We start from the raw sequence: 15,653 nt of genomic DNA on the forward strand, positions 1-15,653 counted from the left end.
CGCCGAGCAAATTCAACAGTAGCTCATGCTTTAAGCAGAAACTGCTACACTACTACATCTTCTTGCTTTTGGGACGATTTTATTTCTCGGTGCCTTGTAAACGATTTATCATCATCCGAGGAATAAAGTCTTAGTACTGTTTAAGAAAAAACATGTTTTTACATAAAAGGTAAGTTTTTTTTTGAACAGCAAACACACACACACAAAGAATCATTGTGCAGTGGACCTTTACAATAATCCTGCCTAACCATGGGCTTGTTCAATAGCCCAGATAGACACATGTATCTGCATCCCGAAATACTATGCCTGAGCCTATCATGGGTTGGGCTATTCCATTCTGACAGTACACTTTACACCGTTGTCATTCATCCAAGCTTATTTGATGAGAGTTCTAGCACAGAATAATGGAGCAAATGTGGGCACAAGTTATGGTCGGCTGGCCCAACACCACAATTTTTCAACGTATGCGGTTTCTAAAGAATTTTCATGATTTTTTTAAATCCCAAAATTTGAAAACATGTTCATATATTGTAAAAAATATTTGCATATTTTTAAAAAAATCATGAATTATTGGGATTTTTCGTTGTTAGCGATTGAGGTGTTCTTCGCTCAGGATTGGAACTATCAGAAGGCGACAAATGAAACACTAAGTTATTTGAATTAACACACACATAAGCCATGTATGGATGAATTGTAATTAAGATCAGTTAACTTTTTTAGAATAATTATGACTTTTTACAAAAAAAATAGTTATTCTTGTAAAACTACACCTAGCACAATACATTACAACTGTTTGATTGATTATGTACAATACACTTATCCTGTAAAACGATAAACCGTAAACTCACTCATTTGGATTTCAATGCAAAATAAATTCCTTGGATATACCTATTTTATCCTATAGAATGATTCAACATAAAATCAAACATTTGGAATTACAGACAAATTAAATTTGTTGTATATATCCACTTTATCCCGTAGATCGATGCACCATAAAATCTCTCATTTGTATTGTAATGCAAATTAAATTTCTTATATGTTTATACTAAACATTTCCACTTATCATGGTTAATCTTTTCATTAAAAATATGCCGGTTTTATTGATAATTTTAGTATACTATTTTAAATACTATTTTCAAATATAACTAAGAGAACTAACAATGTAACCATGTTTGTGTATAAGGTGCATATTGTCATATATTTCTAATATTATTCATTAAGTATACAATTGTTTGTGCAAAATCAAAACTATAATTGTTGATTTTTTTATGCTAGTTTTGACCAGTTTAAGGAAAATATTTTCGCAATAAAATGAGTTTTAGCTCATGCTAAGGGTCACATACTTTGAAACCAGTTGATCTCCATTATTGTGTCGAAATGTGCATTTATATGTGCACTTGTACGCTGTTTCACTGACATGTATAGAAAATGATAGTGTTTTAGAATCTTGAAGTTGATTCTAGAGTATAATAGCATCAAGTTTAAATATAGTTAAATCATGATTCAAAAGTGTATGAAGTATCAACATACGTACCAATATGTTTGCAATTGCCGAAATCGGCTCTTGCTTGGTTGGTTGCAAATGATCTAGAATACATATGCTCGCTAGCAACTCTACTTTTTGTCAGAAACACGAGCAATCAAAACGATGGCAAAAATATTAGCTAGGTTTTTTTGGAGAGAGGGGGGGGGGGGGGGGTGCTTGGGATTAAACCGAAGACATGCTTCATTGCCCGCAAACACTTTGAGGTGGGATTCATGCATCCAAACTGGCAACCTAGTGGTGAAGTACTCATCATCAAGCTACAATCCTCGGACCTAGAGCTATATGAATTCATTGGTGGCTTATTTTTTCTATCATCTTGTCATGGATATAAGATCAGTTTGGTTCCCATCTGGGACGTTTGGTGCATGGCCTAGGGCCTCCCTGGGAGCTGCCTAGCTCTCGTTTGGCTGGCGTCCTAGTGATGAGGGAGTTGGCCTCGCTAGAGAACATGGGGAATTAGTTAGCCTGGCTTGCGAAACAAGAAAGTTTGATTAGCATGGCCCAGGCAATCAATTTTCGATGCCTGGGCTTGCCTATCCAGTCGCCTGGATCGCTAATCACATGGCTCAAGAAACGAGACGATTGGAAAGGACTTAAACAAATATTTCTGAACAATAGCGACGGGTTAGCACTTACCAGGCCAGGTCGTGAACATCAGGTTCTTCTTTGATAGCTCGTTAATATATCTGGATTTTGTAAAATTGTTTGAAAGATTCATTTGTTGGTCATGAGATCTTATGGGTTTCACCTCTAGCCTACCCCCAACTTATTTGGGACTAGAGGCTTTGTTGTTGTTGTTGTTTGAAAGATTTATCTATAGCGTGGAGTACTGAACATGACCCTTTTTAGCAATTACAATCCCAAGGATGGCCCCGGGGGTAAACCCATAAGCAAAGATGAGGCCATGAAAGAGCTCATTGAAGTTGTATATGTAACATCTCAATCTTGTTTCTATAGTGCGCAGTGGGAGGGTAAATTACTCAAGTCATATCTGCATGTTGTATTGTAATACCTGTTGGCAGGTGACCAAGACAAAGCCAGACAACTTCAGTCCTCGTGTGGTGGAGAAAGGAGACGACTATGTTCGAGTTGAATACGAGAGCCCTATATTCGGGAGCACCTTGTTACTCTTGTAATCCACATGCTCAAGCAAGGCACGCTAGATAAGAAGGTGCACCTAAGTCTATGCTCTACAAAATATTTTTCCTCACGGAAGTGTATATTGCCACGTTACTCATTGATGATGACAGTATGTTTCTCCGCCATGCAGTTTACAGATGATGTCGAGTTCTAGTTTCCTTCTGGCAAGAAAACGGTCGTCCAATATCGATCAGCATCTCGGTCAAGATTTAACTTTCTATATCTATACCTACTAATAAAAGAAATAGGTATTCTTAGTCCGTTTTGCTATTTTACAGAAAATCCCCTAATGTTTCTGACATTAAACCCGCAGTACATATCAAATGTTTTTTAAAATACTTATATCTTCTAAACCGTAACTCTAAATTTAACATGTTATATATGGAATTTGATTAGAAAAATATTTAGAATCTGAATATGATATTATTTACCTGTTAAAAATTTAAAAAATAATATCTAGGCTGCATTGTTAATCAACAATGCATTATTCGTCTTTTTTTAATACCGGTACTAATTCAGATTGGGGATGAATACCTCGGCAAAAACAGGATTGAACATGAAATTGAAGATAAATTTTCTAGAGACACCCAATAAATAAGGACATGCATGACAAGAAATAAAGTAAGGACCCAATAAAGATGAGATGTCCGCTATAAAAGAAATAAAAGAGAAAATGTAAAGGAGATCCGATAAAGATGAGATGTTGCACTATTCTCCTATATATAAGAAGAAGAAAAGGATGACATGTATGAAAAAAAGTTAAAAGGAGGCATGACGGCAAAAAATAAAATAAAAGCACAAGTTTGATAAGATATAAATAGTGATGAAATAGGGACCGATACCTATGACCTGTATGGCAAGAAATAGTGATGAAATAAGGGCGCAAGTACCTGCATCCATAGGAGACCATAAAAAAATGTTCTTTTCCAGACAAAAAAAAATCTCTTTTATGATTAAAAAATTATGTATCTTTTTAACAACTCTTCATGTATTTAAGAAATATGCATGTGAAAAAAGTGTTCAATAGTTGCCCTAAGTTGGTGATTCGTAAACTGAAAACTGCCATTGATGCACACATGTTTCTGTAGTGTGCTAATGTGTCATCGTTCGTTTTTGTCGTTTTTCTTTACTCGCCCATAACAACACCCCATTCCGAATATGACATGAATAAATGCATGGTCGTTTGCCCGTTTCTTTATACAGATTAAATCTACATGCAAGCCATGTTGAAATAGAACACCTGTAAAATTTTAAACTACGCTTTTATAGGTTAAGACCATCTTTGTCTGGGCGGTAGCTACAAATCCTCATATTACAGACCATTTTTTGTAAATTAAGAGCGTGTGGTATTTTTTCTCCGGTTGTAACGCACGGCCCTTTTGCTAGCCAAGCATGCACAAACACATCCATCATTTCTGTTATTTGGTCCGCCGTACTGTATATCCTAACAAACTCTGTGAATCAAACATCGCAGTTTATGTGGCACGATCTGTCATTCTTTATAAGTTGGTGTTAGAGTCGACCCTCGCGGTTACACGGATGTTTACGGGTCAGGTGTACAATCATGTTGTGCATGACGTTTGTGTCCCATCGTGGCACATGGTATGACACATTTGTCGGACTGGATGCACATACGTATGTGCCAGGAGGGAATGTTCATGTGGCCTGACGCGGACGTCGGTTCCTTTGAGTGAGGTTGTATGTGAGAGCCTGACTTCAGAGCATCTTTAGCAGACCCTGTAAAAAGCCGCGGCCCACAAAATAACTGCCAAAATGCGGGTCGGCGCAAAAAATCCCGCCCGAACAGACCCCGCAAACGCTTCCGCCCGTAAATATTTTTGAGGGGCGCGGCAAAATCTCAACCCCAACCCACGAATACGCGGACCCCCCCGACCGTCGGTGCCCTATATATAGCGGGAGCGGTTGGTGGGGAGGATATTTCAGCCCGCGCTTTTCCCCACCTACCACCTCCCCTGTTCCCCTTGCCCCGTCGTCGGCCCGCCGCCCACGATTCCGGCGAAAGTAGCTGGCGGGATTACGCCGAAAGGCCGCCACACGCCCTAGGTTGCCCTCCGCCACCCCCTCCTGCGTCGGCGGGCCGGCAAACTGCAGATCTGACGTCGTTCGATGCGGGTGGCCGGATTTGGTTTTTCCGGCCGCACGTGGCTGCGCCAAGCGATGGAATGGTCGGGGAGCACCCCGCGCATCCCCGAAAAATCCCCATCGCCGCATGCAGGTACGGGTTCATCCTGTCGCCGCCACTGACGGTTAGAGGACATCGATTCGGCCGGCCGCCCACCGGGCTCGCCGCTCGCGCAATGGCTCTGCGGCTCGCCGATGCCGCTCATACAATGCGACGATTGCACGCAGACAGTCCTGCGGCTAATGTCGGGCACGCCGAAGCACCCCGGATGGGTGTTCTTCAAATGCGAAAACGACGGGGTATGTGTTCTTTTCATTCGGCTTTGGCACCGTATTTTTTGGTTCAATTGCGATAGCTCATTTCGAACATCGTCATGTGTGTAGGAAGATGGATACTCATTTTGGTTTTGGAAATGAGAATACATTGATTTATTGATAGAAATAACTTAATAGATGTTCGTGCACTCCATAGTTGAATCAAAGCTAATGATGCGGCTGCATGTGCAATTAGAAACTAAAGTATAGGGGAAGCAACGTCTACTTGTTTAGAACCAAAGAAGAAGAATGAAGAATGCAAAATCAAGAATCCACAGATCAACAACGAATGCATGGAGAAGAAATTGGTCCAACTAGTGGGAGCAGTTATGGAAGTTGGATATATTCTAAAATGCATATTTGTCGTTCTTTTTTTCCTTGGTCTTGTTATTCTAGCAAAGATTTGTTGGGAATCGTTGCATGAAAAACAAAAAAAATTCTACGTACACGCAATGATCTATCCATGGAGATGCATAGCAACGAGGGGGAGAGTGTGTCTACGTATCCTCGTAGACCGTAAGCGGAAGCGTTTCACAACACGGTTCATGTAGTAGAACTTTCTTCATGATCCACCGATCGAGTACTGAACGTACGCACCTCCGAGTTATGCACACCTTCAGCTCGGTGACGTCCCTCGCCTTCTTGATCCAGCAAGACGTCGAGGTAGTAGATGAGTTCCGTCAGCACGATGGCATGATGACGGTGATGATGAAGTGATCTCCGCAGGGCTTCACCTAAGCACTAAGAAAATATGACTGGGGGAGTAAACGGTGGAGGGGGCGCCGCACATGGCTAGGCAATTGTCTGGATGTGCTAGGCGCGCCCCCTCCCACATATATATAGGTGGAGGGGAGGAGGGAGCAGCCAGGAGGGTGCCCCAAGTAGGCCGAATCCTACTTGGGGTCCTCCCATGTGGCGCGCCCCCCTGCCATATTTGTTGGAGGGGGGAGGAAAGAGGGGGGAGAGGGAAGGAAGGGGAAATCCTATTCCACTCTTTCTTTTCCCTTCCCCTCTTTCCTTCTCCTCCTTGGCCGGCCCATATGGGGGGAGCACCAGCCCCCTGTGGCTGGTGCGTTTCCCCTCTTGGCCCATAAGGCCCATATCTTTTGCCCGGGGTGTCCGAAACCCCTTCCGGTGACCCGATAAGTACCCGGTACCCCCGAAACACTTACGGTGTCCGAATACTATCGTCCTATATATCAATCTTTAGCTCTCGACCATTTCAAGACTCCTCGTCATGTCCGTGATATCATCCGGGACTCCGAACAATATTCGGTGACCAAATCACATAACTCATATAATATTATATCGTCATCGAACGTTAAACGTGTGGACCCTACGGGTTCAAGAACTATGTAGACATGACCGAGACACCCCTCCGATCAATAACCAATAGCGGAACCTGGATGCTCATATTGGCTCCTACATATTCTACGAAGATCTTTATCGGTCGAACCGTTATGACAACATACACAATTCTCTTTGTCCATCGGTATGTTACTTGCCCGAAATTCGATCGTCGGTATCTTCATACCTAGTTCAATCTCATTACCAACAAGTCTCTTTACTCGTTCCGTAATACATCACCTCGTGACTAACTCCTTAGTCGTTTGCTTGCAAGCTTATGATGTGTATTACCGAGAGGGCCCAGAGATACCTCTCCGATACTCGGAGTGACAAATCATAATCTCGATCTATGCCAACTCAACAAACATCTTCGGAGATACCTGTAGAGCATCTTTATAATCACCCAGTTACGTTGTGACGTTTGATAGCACACAAGGCATTCCTCTGGTATCCGGGAGTTGCATAATCTCATAGTCGAAGGAATATGTATTTGACATGAAGAAAGCAATAGCAACAAAACTGAACGATCATTATGCTAAGCTAACGGATGGGTCTTGTCCATCACATCATTCTCCTAATGATGTGATCCTGTTATCAAATGACAACTCATGTCTATGGTTAGGAAACCTTAACCATCTTTGATCAACGAGCTAGTCTATTAGAGGCTTACTAGGGACACGATGTTTGTTTATGCATTCACACATGTATTTAGGTTTCCGATCAATACAATTCTAGCATGAATAGTAAACCTTTATCATAAATAAAGAAATATAAAATAACAACTTTATTATTGCCTCTAGGGCATATTTCCTTCAAGATTTGGTGAAGTCCTATGTATCCAATGCCGTTGAATAAGCAAAGAAATGTATTTTCTTGTGTGAAATTGAATTGCAAATTTCGGATTTGTGGGCCGGCTGGAGCAGCGCCCGAGCAGACCCCGCAAAACAGACTCGTAAAAGAGCATATTCCGCGAATATCCTTTTATACGGGTCTGTTTTGCGGAGTCTGACTCTGCGGCCGCCCGCGCCGACCCGCAAAGCCGTTTTTCCGCGAACTGCAAATGCGTTTTGCGGGTCGGCGTTATACGGGGTTTGCTAGAGATGCTCTAATAGGGATGATAGGCTACTCATATCACCAAGGAATTCCTTCTTTTCCCAGAGCCCATTCGGAAAGAATTTCGAAGTTAAGTGAGCTCAGCTTGGAGCAATTTCAGGATGTGTGACCGACTGGGAAGTTGGTCTCAGGTGCACACGAGTGAGAACAAATTGCGCAAAAAAGAATAGTGGTGATCCGTGGAGTCAGCCAAGATCCCACCAGAAGTAACGGCCAGTAACCGGCGGGTGTGTCCGAGGTGTTACATGCACATCTATCGAAAAGCGTCAACTTTGCGTCTTGGAGATGTCACACCGAGACATACAACTAAGTACTCCCTTTGTTTCTAAATATAAGTCTTTTTAGACATTTCAATATAAACTAAATACGGATGTATATAGACATATTTTAGAGTGTAGATTCACTCATCTTGCTCCGTATGTAGTCCCTTATTGGAATATCTACATAGACTCATATTTAGGAACGAAGGAAGTACTTTTCAATGAGGCAAGTAAACAGGTTTAAAATCTGACAAATAGTTTTTTAAATATAATTTAGGAGTTAAAACATGTTTAAATTTTGACAACGAAGTAATTTTGTAACATGAAGCATATTTAAACTTGATAACTAAGTCTTTTTAGTGCGGTAAGCAAACATGTTTTTAATCTGACATTTTTTTTATAATGTAGCAATTCAAGCATGTTTAAATTTTGGCAAGTATGTACTTTCGTAACCTGATGTCTAAGCTTAATTAAACTTCATAACTAATTACTTCTTAATGTGACAAGTAAATTTGTTTAAAATCTGACAACTCGTTTTTTATAATCAATCAATTAAGTATATTTGGAACCAAATAATTCTAATCTGGGTAGCGATGATTTTGGAACAACAGTTGCATGTAGCCAACATCGTTGTAAATGTTTTCAAATAAAAAACTACATATGCAAAAAGACATATACATTGTTTGTGCACAATGAATCTTGAGTTAAGGATTCGTTACCTCTCTTCACTGGCAGCCTACTACCTAGTGTTGTAGACTACATAATTTTTCTTCTTGTAGCTTACATAATTTTTCTTTTAAAATTGATCACATGTAGATTAGGTACAATATGATACGTGTCTCATGTTGCTTTTTTGAACGTGTTTCGCCTGCCGCACCGGAGGATCGAGATATGGCGCCTCTACCTAGTCAAGTCTAATATTATATTAATATTTGAAATAAAATTGCTAAACATGAGTCTTTCCCTCTCACCTAACCGGCCCATCTAGCCCACCCAGCCCTTCCTATTCCTGACTATGCAGCCTCCTCTTCGATCTAGGTTAACACGAGAGCTATTTATCGCATTAAGCGATGCTACAAACTAGTCTCACGTCGAGGTTTCCTGCTGTGATCATTTATAGGGCTGGCCCATTTTCGCACAGAAAAATAGAAGAGAAAAAGGGAAGTACTAGGGATCCCTGGTCACGCACGAACAAACAAAGGGCACTAGCCACCGCGCCACGGCAACAGTTCGTGATAATAGCAAGGGCGCGACCCACTTGAAGCATGACGTGCCGGTTTTCTCCTTTTTTTTCGTTTTCCTTTTTTTTCTTCTCCATTCTTTTTTCATTTCTTCGATTTTGTTTCTTCATTTTTTATTCTCCGTTTTTATCATTTTTTCATTGTCCGAATGCTTATTCAACATTTTTCAAATACTTGTTCTACATTTTAATCCTTATTCAACATTTTTTAAAACTTAGTCAGCCTTTTTTGTAATACCCGTTCAACATTTTAATACTTATTCAACATTTTTTCAATTGTTTTTCAACATTTTCCAAATACTCATTCAATTTTTAATACTTATTTAATATTTTTTTCAAATAGTTGTTCAGCATTTTTAATAATTATTAAACATTTTTAAATACTTATACAACATTTTTTAAATACTAATTCAATATTTTTCAATACTTATTCAACATTTTTTAAAAACTTGTTCAACATTTATTTAAAATGTGTTTTGAAGATCGTTTTTAATACATATATATATGTAGAATATTTTAAAGTATACAGAAAAGTACAAAATAAATCAAAAAACAAGAACAAAAAAATGCAGGCCGTGGCTCCCGCATGGCTGGGCCGACCCATCTGGGTCTGCCAGACGCGAGCACTTCCATCTGTTTTGTGTCAAGCGAGAAAATAGGGCTGCCCCTAGGTTAAACACTATTTTTTAAATTGAGAAAAATAGAATAATTGACATGTCCTCCCACCCTCCGATCAAAATTTATACTAAACATTTTTATTTGTCACTAAGCATATGCCGATTTTAGTGATATTTTATGCATACTTTCTTAAAATACAATTTTCAACTATGAACAATATGATTATGCTCGTGTGTAAGGTATATATTGTCATATATTTCTAACAATCATTATATACATGATTTCTTGTGCAAACGCAATACTATAATTGTTGAATCTTCTACAATTTTCTGAAGCTAAATTGAGATGTTCAAGGAAATCCTTTGCTACAGTAAAAATAATTCCAACTCCAAGCAAAGTGTCACATTACTTAAAAGTTAATTTACCTCAGATTATTGTGTTCAAAGCGATCATTTATATGTATACTTGTCCGGAATTTCATAAGTATGTATATAACTTGTAAATTGATACAGAATAATAAAGAGGGTTCTAGAGCATAATATTGTCAAGTTTAGATATAATTAACTAATGTTTCAAAATTTATGAAGTATCAGCACACGACCTTACCGATTTTTTCCATTCCATTATCCAGCTAATTGCTTTGTGGGGATTGGCTTGGACTTAAATCGGAAGACATTCTTCATTGCTCACAAACACTCTCAGGTGGGTTCCATGCATCCAAACCGGCTACCCAATGGTGAAGTGCTCCATCGTCAAGCTACAACCCTAGGCCTAGAGCCATATGCATCAATTGGTGTCTTGGTTCTCCTACATTGCCCTGAAGAAGTACTAAATAGGGAAAGTAAGAGAATGACAAGATTCAAGTGTACCGATTGTCTCCTATCGTATTTTTATGATCCATCAAAACTTTATTAAAGGGACTAATGTTGCCTCTACATATTATCATTGTATGTCCCACAAGATGCAAGTTAGGAAAACTTATTTTGACCCCTCAATTCTCAAGGATCATATGTTGACAAGAGTAAGGATCATTTCATAGTTTTTGGTGATCTATTATCACTCTGAGGTTATAGGTGTCTGAATACTATCAAAAGGGGATTAAGGTTTGTGAGGCGAGTCCCTCTATGGTAGCAGGGGGAGTTGCATGTGTCTTCGTCCGGTTGGTGGTGCTTCGGCAGCGATGGTGCTGATTTGATTATTTCATGGTCTCGGGCGGACATTTAGGTTTGATCGACCCAACCTCACATTCTTCTCTAAACCATGGATGCTTGAAACAATAGCAGCCCCAAGTCGGGAAACCAATTTTATTTTTCAGCAACACTCTGGAAACCAAATAACATGCACTTCTTTTCTCTTGGTGGGATTATCTGGCCCAACCGCGAAATCCTATTCGGCGCTAAAGGCGCCAGATTACAGGTGTTTCCCCAATCGGGCGCATACCCCCCCACCGCGCTGGGCCAGCCCAGTTTACTTTTTCTTCCTGTGGAGAAATCGCAAAAAATTGCCAGGCACTGAGAATCGAACACACGACTTACTGGTTCGACATAGGATGTAGTAACCAGTACGCTAGCACACCACTTCAAGAAACTCAGTATCTATCCTTCTTTTCTTCACTCGTGCCCCAAATTGTTTTTTTTTCTTTTTTATTTCTTTCCTTTTTCTTTTTATCTTTTCTCGTTTCTTTTTTCTAGTTCGTTTTCGTTTTTATTAACCGTTCTTTTTGTTTTATTTTTTTCCTTTTCAAATTCGATGAACTTTTTCAAATCAAATGATATTTTATTTCAATTTTATGAACATTTTAAACTTTTGATGAATTTGTTTTTGTAAAACAATGAACTTTTTAAAAATTCGGTGAACTAAATTCAAAATCAATGAAATTTTCCAAATTTAATGAATGTTTTTTGAAAAACCGATGAACAATTTTTAAGTTTAGGAACTATTTTTTTAATTCGATGAACTTTTTTTCAAAATTGATGATTTTTTTCAAGTTCAATGAACTTTTTACAAATTCGGGGAACTTTTTTCCAAATTTTGAACCGATTAATTTTTTTGAAATTTGTGAACTATTTTCGAATTTACTGAACTTTTTTCAAATTCGATGAACTTTTCTTAAAAATCGGTGATCCTTTTTAAAAAATGGTGAACTTTTTAAAAAATCAATGAATCTTTTTTCAATTTTTGAACTTTTTCGAAAATTTGGATGAACTTTCTATAATCTGTGATTTTTTTATTTTCATTTTTTCTGAATTATTGTTTTTTCTCGAATAGTCAATGTTCAATGGTTGACTCCGTCAAGGGGTGACCGGTCAACCATAAACTGATCGATCTGGGAAGCCGGACAAAGCGCGCGTCGTGAGCAAATCTGTTCGGCTTGTTATTGGGTCGGGCCACGTACCCAGGCGCGTGGGCGCTGGTTTGGTCTACTGGCGCATAAGGTGCCAGTGAGGAGGTCTCAGCCCAACCTAGGCCTCCTCCCCCTCTCCACGACGAGCCTAGAACAACAAGCCTGGGCTGGGCTGGGTTAGGGCCGAAGTCCGTTACACACACACTCGTGGCCCTGGCCGGGTCGTCCACTCAGACCAGCCTCCCGTCCCACCCCCATCCTTTCCACGGTGGCCGGAGTGAGTCCCTCCATCCCTGCTCCCCACCGGACGAGCAAACGATGAACTCGTCGGCGATCACCTGCTGCTGCTCCCCACCAACCCCCGCTCCCGGCGGCAAGGCATCACCCTCTCCACGCCGTAACAACAAGAGCAGCACAAGAATCGGACGAAGGTATGTATCCCCATCCTCTCACCATCCCCATCCCCATCTCCGACTAGAGTACGTACATCTGACGGTGGATGGTCGCCGCCTGTATGTCAATCCCGGGAGGAGTTCAGGGACCTGGTGCTCAGGAGCAGCGAGCTGGCCACGCTCGCCGCCATCTTCCACTTCAGGTACCTACCTCACTTGGAAAATTCAGAACCTGAGCTCTCTCTGAAGAAGGGGATGCAGTTAACAGTTAACTGAATTTCTTGTTCCGATGGTCTGACAAGTATGTGAACGTAGAGCTTATCACACCCGATCATTGATACGTCTCCAACGTATCTATAATTTTTTATTGTTCCATGCTATTATTTTATCTGATTTGGATATTTAATGGGCTTTACTATGCACTTTTATATTATTTTTGGGACTAACCTATTAACCGGAGGCCCAACCCAAATTTCTGTTTTTTTTGCCTATTTCAGTGTTTCGCACAAAAGGAATATCAAACAGAGTCCAAACGGAATGAAACCTTTGGGAGAGTTATTTTTGGAACAAACGTGATCCAGAGGACTTGGAGTGGACGTCAAGAAAGAGACGAGGAGGCCACGAGGCAGGGAGGCGCGCCTGCCCCCCTGGGCGCGCCCCCCACCCTCGTGGGCCCCTCGTAGCTCCACCGACCTACTTCTTCCTCCTATATATACCTACGTACCCCGAAAACATCCAGGAGCACCACGAAACCCTATTTCCACCGCCGCAACCTTCTGTACCCGTGAGATCCCATCTTGGGGCCTTTTCCGGCGCTCCGCCGGAGGGGGCATTGATCACGGAGGGCTTCTACATCAACACCATAGCCTCTCCGATGATGTGTGAGTAGTTTACTTCAGACCTTCGGGTCCATAGTTATTAGCTAGATGGCTTCTTCTCTCTCTTTGATTCTCAATACAAAGTTCTCCTCGATCTTCTTGGAGATCTATTCGATGTAACTCTTTTTGCGGTGTGTTTGTCGAGATCCGATGAATTCTGGGTTTATGATCAAGATTATATATGAACAATATTTGAATCTCCTCTGAATTCTTTTATGTATGATTTGTTATCTTTGCAAGTCTCTTCGAATTATCAGTTTGGTTTGGCCTACTAGATTGATCTTTCTTGCAATGGGAGAAGTGCTTAGCTTTGGGTTCAATCTTGCGGTGTTCGATCCCAATGACAGAAGGGGAACCGATACGTATTGTATTGTTGCCATCGAGGATAAAAAGATGGGGTTTATATCATATGCTTGAGTTTATCCCTCTACATCCCTAATGTGTTACTCTGTTCTTATGAACTTAATACTCTAGATGCATGCTGGATAGCGGTCGATGTGTGGAGTAATAGTAGTAGATGCAGGCAGGAGTCGGTCTACTTGTCACGGACGTGATGCCTATATACATGATCATGCCTAGATATTCTCATAATTATGCACTTTTCTATCAATTGCTCGATAGTAATTTGTTCACCCACCGTAATACTTATGCTATCTTGAGAGAAGCCACTAGTGAAACCTATGGCCCCCGGGTCTATTTTCCATCATATAAGTTTCCGATCTATTTTATTTTGCAATCTTTACTTTCCAATCTATACAACAAAAAATACCAAAAATATTTATCTTATTCTCTCTATCAGATCTCACTTTTGCAAGTGGCCGTGAAGGGACTGACAACCCCTTTATCGCGTTGGTTGAAAGGTTCTTATTTGTTTGTGTAGGTACGAGGGACTTGCGTGTGGCCTCCTACTGGATTGATACCTTGGTTCTCAAAAACTGAGGGAAATACTTACGCTACTTTGCTGCATCACCCTTTCCTCTTCAAGGGAAAACCAACGCTGTGCTCAAGAGGTAGCAAGAAGGATTTCTGGCGCCGTTGTCGGGGAGTCTAGGCACAAGTCAAGACATACCAAGTACCCATCACAAACTCTTATCCCTCGCATTACATTATTTGCCATTTGCCTCTCGTTTTCCTCTCCCCCACTTCACCCTTGCCGTTTTATTCGCCGTCTTTTTTCGTTCGCCTCTTTCTCGCTTGCTTCTTGTGTGCTTGTGTGTTAGATTGTTCATCTTGCCGCCATGGCCGAATCAAAAAGAGCCAGGGGTTCTCTCCTTGGTTTCAATACTTTGGATAGTCCCTCTGTCCTCTCTAAACTCATAAATAATGATGTTATGGAAAGACCTACCGGTGTCATCAATGAGGTTTTGAATAATTTCGATGAAGATGATCCCGGAATTTTTCATTATTTACCTAAAAAGCTTGTATCAAATTGAAATTTACCTAAAAAGCTTTTATGTTGGCTTACCTTCTTCGTTCAAACAAGTCTTAGATTCTATTTTTGAAGAAGGTTTTCTTGAAGGTGATCCCATAGATACTTATGAAAAAATGAAAACTATATTTGGGCATCCCATGAGTGAAAAGGTTGAATCCACTTCTCTTTTGTGCTTTTATCAAAACGAAATCATCAAAGAGATGAAGGCTAGCTTAGATGCAAATTTCTGTAGCATGCTTAATCTTTCTTCTACCATTAATGGCCACGTACTTTCTCCAAATATAAGAATAAATGCTATAGATAATAAATTTTCTCTTTTCTTTCCCAATACCAAAGATGGCAATACTTAGATCTATCCTTGTTTTTATGCCTAGCTAGGGGCGTTAACAATAGCGCTTGTTGGGAGGCAACCCAATTTTATTTTTCTTTTTTTCTTTTTGGTTCTGTTTAGGAATAAATAATTCATCTAGCCTCTGGTTAGATGTGTTTTTGTGTTTTAATTAGTGTTTGTGCCAAGTAAAACCTTTAGGATAACCTACGGTGATAGTTATTTGATCTTGCTGTAAAAAACAGAAACTTTGCGCGCACAAGATTAGTTTTAATAATTCACATAAACGTGCTTTTCAGTTGATTCTTTTTGCAGTAGATTAATAAAAAATTATCTAGGACTTCCTAATTTGGTAAATTTTTAGGTTCCAGAAGTTTGCGTTTGTTACATATTGCTACAAATTGTTCTGTTTTTTGACGGATTCTGTTTTTCGTGTGTTGTTTGCTTATTTCGATGAATCTATGGCTAGTATCGGAGGTTATAAACCATAGAGAAGTTGGAATATAGTAGGTTTAACACCAATATAAATAAAGAATGAGTTCATTACAGTACCTTAAA

This window comes from Triticum aestivum, chromosome 5D (assembly GCF_018294505.1).
Source record: "Triticum aestivum cultivar Chinese Spring chromosome 5D, IWGSC CS RefSeq v2.1, whole genome shotgun sequence".
Classification (NCBI taxonomy): Eukaryota; Viridiplantae; Streptophyta; class Magnoliopsida; order Poales; family Poaceae; genus Triticum; species Triticum aestivum.